Raw genomic sequence first — 4,494 nt, 5'->3', positions numbered from 1 at the left:
CCCCCGCCGTCACACAATCGCTCCACAGATTAAAGTTCTCATGAGTCCTCAGCCCGGATGATCTATTATCAGCCATTTTTTGATTCGTTGAATTTAGATTGACGGAGAATAAGAGATAAATCGAACGTTTTTTAATGACTTTTTTTAAACCAATGGGTTGAGAGGAAATTAAAAAAAAACGTTTTGACGAGCACAAAGTTTTCCGTAACAATGATCTTATCACATTCTCATATAATAGTTCCCTTTTAAGGATTTTTGGAATAGTTTTTAATTTTTGAAATATGGGAATAATCGTCATGAATGTATAAGTAACACCAGAAAGTCACGAAACCTTCTCCATATTCCACAAAATTTTTCGCGAAACAGGTCTCAAAAGCTGTGAACCAATTATTCTCATAGAGAATTCCCAAAATAATCTACAAATTCGTTTGATTACATTTCAAAACAATTAAAAACTTCCATTCACAATTATCCAACGACTGAATTAATCGAACCCTCATAAATTCATTGTGGCAATTACTCAAAATGTCCATCAATCATAGATAAATCGACTCAATACACAAAAATTATTCCCATAACTTTCTTCAACTTTTTATCCCCCCCCCCCCCTTTATTCCCCGCCATCCCTCATTTCTACACTGATCTAAGTTCTCACGAACCCTCAGCCCGGAGGATCGAACGTCTTCGGCACCCAGTGATAAACGATCCTGAGGGCAGTCGCCCCCAAGGACACGTGTAAACGTTTAAAGATTCTGCGGGTCATGTCTCCAGATGACAAAACAAGATGAGTATTTTGAAAAGGAAATAAAATTAAAATCGGACCAGTACACTGAGAGAAAAATCTGAAGTTCGATTTACAATAAGAAAATAGTTGAAGCAGTTTTGGTGAACGCTACGATTTTTTTTTTGTATGCGGCACATAACATTATGGTAACTTCACAAGCGTAATTTTTGCAAATCAAAATGCAGTTAAACTAACCAAAGTTCAAAAATAACCACGACAAATCTATCGTGAGTAGAACTATAAAATAGTTGCAATGACTACATTCCATTGTAGTAATTACTTCTCCGGCCATAGTTACCGTAACCCATGAAAAATTGTTGAGGACTTTTTGAATATAATTCGATGGTGATGCAATGGAGTCAGAAGAATATATTTTTCTCTGTGAAGTTGGGGAGATATTGGGCCAAACCGTTTTTCACAAAAAGTTGAATATCTTCTAAACCGCTTGTCCGAATTCGCATACACTGATAGACTGATTCATTTATTCCAAACGAGATTCGTTAACTATCAACGAATGGTAGAGTTGAATATGACCAAATGAATATTTGTAAATAGTTAACGAATGAACATTTGGTGAGACCGAATAGACCCCCGTCTCCAACCAAATCCATTCGTTAACAATAACTAATACTTTCTATCAGTGTAGGGTGACCAGGCCAATTGCTGGATGATTAAAGGAAATTCGAGTTTCGTGGTAGGAACCAAAATAAAAGAATCACCTAAATGGGGATATGATGGCTTCCATACCGTCAAGAATGTTTTAATTAGCAGAAAAAAATTGTCTAAAGTGAAAATAATAAAAAAAAGAATAATCAAATTGAGAAATAGTTGAATGTTACCGAAACCCTCAATTTCTGGACGGGGTCATATTTTTATTTATTTATTAAATGTTGATCAATAGAAGAAAATAATTGATCACATGATTATACACAAGTGATATTATGGAGAGGTGAAATAATCAGTAGTAATACCACGAGTTGCGTAGCAACGAGAGGAAGAATTTTTATAAGATAAAATGCGATATTTAAAATTTTGTACGAAACTTTTCCCGATCGTTGATATGCAGGAAAACATGAGGGAAATGTCCGATTAATTTTGGAGGTCGAGTGGTATTCGACGGATTATTTTTGGTAATCGGATCCTTCCCAAACCGACTCATTTTGACGTTCTTCATGACTTTCTTTCACTCCACAGGATAATATTTGACAGTTATTTGACAGTTATTGCAAAAGCTACAAGGAAATTATCAAAAGCTAGGGGGAAATAACCGCTGTAATTTTAATTGGGAAGTACTTCATGTTATTGAATACTGAACTCTTATTGGTCCAGGGAAGGCCAGATCCGATTACCAAAAATAATCAATACAATTTTCATTTTATTTGTGGAATATTCAATGCAAGTTGAAATCATCCAGAAACTAACCCCCGTCCAGAAATTGACCTGTTTACCCTACCATAATCTCATCCTGTAATATCACAGGAGCTACAATCTCACCAAATTTCAATTCCCTCATAAAAAAAATGCCGATGATTACCAAACTGTCCCTAGTTACATAGCAATATTATGATTTGATGTGATAGACATTATCACGAGGAATACTTTGACGTCAAAAAAATTCAATTCAGTTACGCAGTTTTCGAGATAATAAGGAAAAAAGATTTTTGAGAAATTGCTGTATCTCGGAAATTACTAGATCGATTCAGCGAAAATTGCGCCCGGAAGTGTTCCAAAGTAATTTAAATTGAGTAATATAAATTTTCTCATATCATTGGTATTAACTAATTATGTGGAAAAATTTCAGATTTTTAGCTTCAACTTTAGTTCTTTTTCCGTGAAGATTTCTAAAAATTTTCCGAAAACTTCGCACACGCAGTCGGACATACATAAACACATTGTCTAAAAACATCATATCTTCACGTTTCAATGATTACAAAGTCCCCATTCGGAAGCAAAATGTGGGTAGAAGGAACAAGTGCAACCAAACCAACAGTTGTACTCACTCCTGAATCTCCTTCAATGAAGTATTTACTTCTCTTATCTCCAAACACTTTACTCAGACCACTAAATCGAGTTAACTTTTAGTCATTTAAACCTTAATATCAAAATATTCCAGTCGTCTTTTTAAAAAAGAAAGCTTTTTAATTTCAATTGTTTATTTCACCAATTGTATTCGCGAATAAAATCGTCACTGATAACACCCATTCATGTTTATCACTCCATGAAGTCTTTTGAAATTGTTGAGACGTCGGTGACTTCTGCAAGAATCAAAAGCCGAGCTGGAGCCAATAAATTATTCCAAAGCGAGTACATCCGCTCGACTTCGCAGAATCCCATGGAAGTGACACAAAAAACTAGGAGGAGATACCACTTAACTACCACTTAGTCACTCCATTAAATTTTTAGCACTCGAAAATAAGTAAAAAATGCGCAGAAACGATATATTTTTCCAACAATTTGTTCGCAAATGATGGAATGAATGCTGATGTTTTTATTGACACGAGTAATTATCCATCGATTTATGAGAGAGATGATTCACGTTATCTCTCTGTCACGATCTGGGATTCACAGTGGTCTTTGGCCGCTCTCGGCAAGTGTCACCGTTCGACTGCTATGAGAGGCATTCAGCTCTGTCAAACATAAAGCGTGAAGCGGGAATACGGGCAGTTGTTATGGTGGGGCACCCGGGAATGACAAAACGCACCCACGAGCGAGCCTGCTGTAGCATATAACACGGGAATGAGCTACCCCCGGGGGCCTCCCTGCTAATGGATAGGCTCCTCGTATTGCTCGGAAGAGAAAATCGGGGAGAAAAATTGGAGAATGGAAAGGATGTGGAGGAGATGGGTTTTGGTTTATTACCAGGTGTGCGCAGTATTTTGGCACCTGGATCTATTGTTTTTTTGTTATTTCAGGGATTTTGATCGTTTTATAGCACCATTCATTATTCGATACACTGATAGAATGATTCATTTATTCCAAACAAGATTCGTTAACTATTAACGACTGGTAGAGTTGAATATGACCAAATGAATATTCGTTAATAGTTAACGAATGGTTCACTTGAATGGCGAAAGTCAAGTCAAACAAGGCTCCTCAAATATACATTCGTTAACTATTAACGAATGAACCTGTGATGAGACCGAATAGACCCTAACCTCCCACCAAAATCCATTCGTTAACAATAACTAATCCGTTCTAGCAGTGTATTTTGCCTTCTATTGCCATCAATCCTACGGATTATTATCACTTTGTTTGTTTCAGAATTGAAATGAATAGTGATGCCGCGAGACATTTCACCAGACATCACGAGACAATTCTTTGGAGAGATTGCCTCGGTCTCAGTGAACACGGAAATTTTTGGTCTTGTCTTAGTCTAGAAATACGCAGTGTCGGCTTCTCTCGTGATGACTTCCAGTCAATTTATCTCATCTCGGCTTCCAGTTTTTCGCATTTTTTATATGTAGAAAACCAAGACGAGACAAGCCGAGACAAAAACCGAGATTTTACATTAAAAAACACGAAAAACTTGACACCGAGACCATATAAATTGACTCGGAATCATCGCGAAAGGAGTCGATACTGCGTATTTCGAGACTGAGACGAGAGCAAAGATTTTCGGGTTCATTGAGACCGAGATCATTTCTCCAAAGTTTTGTCTCGCAGAGTGTCTCGCGGCATCACTAGAAATGGATGCATTGATTAAACGGTTC

At 36.8% G+C, this 4,494-nt stretch overlaps 1 protein-coding gene across 2 annotated transcripts in view; it reads right to left on the bottom strand.

The window, feature by feature from the left end:
- The window catches only part of LOC107039493 (G-protein coupled receptor moody), a 31,512-nt gene extending 28,072 nt beyond the window's left edge, over positions 1-3,440 (bottom strand). For both annotated transcript variants that reach the window (XR_001460961.1, XM_015259127.1), the window contains exon 1: positions 2,785-3,440. The gene's annotated coding sequence lies outside the window, so the exon portion shown is untranslated. The remainder of the gene's footprint in view (positions 1-2,784) is intronic.
- Between the last annotated feature and the right edge of the window lie 1,054 nt (positions 3,441-4,494).

This window comes from Diachasma alloeum, unplaced genomic scaffold, assembly GCF_001412515.2.
Source record: "Diachasma alloeum isolate Michigan unplaced genomic scaffold, Dall2.0 Dall_scaffold_00300, whole genome shotgun sequence".
Taxonomy (NCBI): Eukaryota; Metazoa; Arthropoda; class Insecta; order Hymenoptera; family Braconidae; genus Diachasma; species Diachasma alloeum.
Note: the sequence above shows the minus strand (reverse complement) of the source record. Positions and strands in the feature narration are given on the sequence as shown.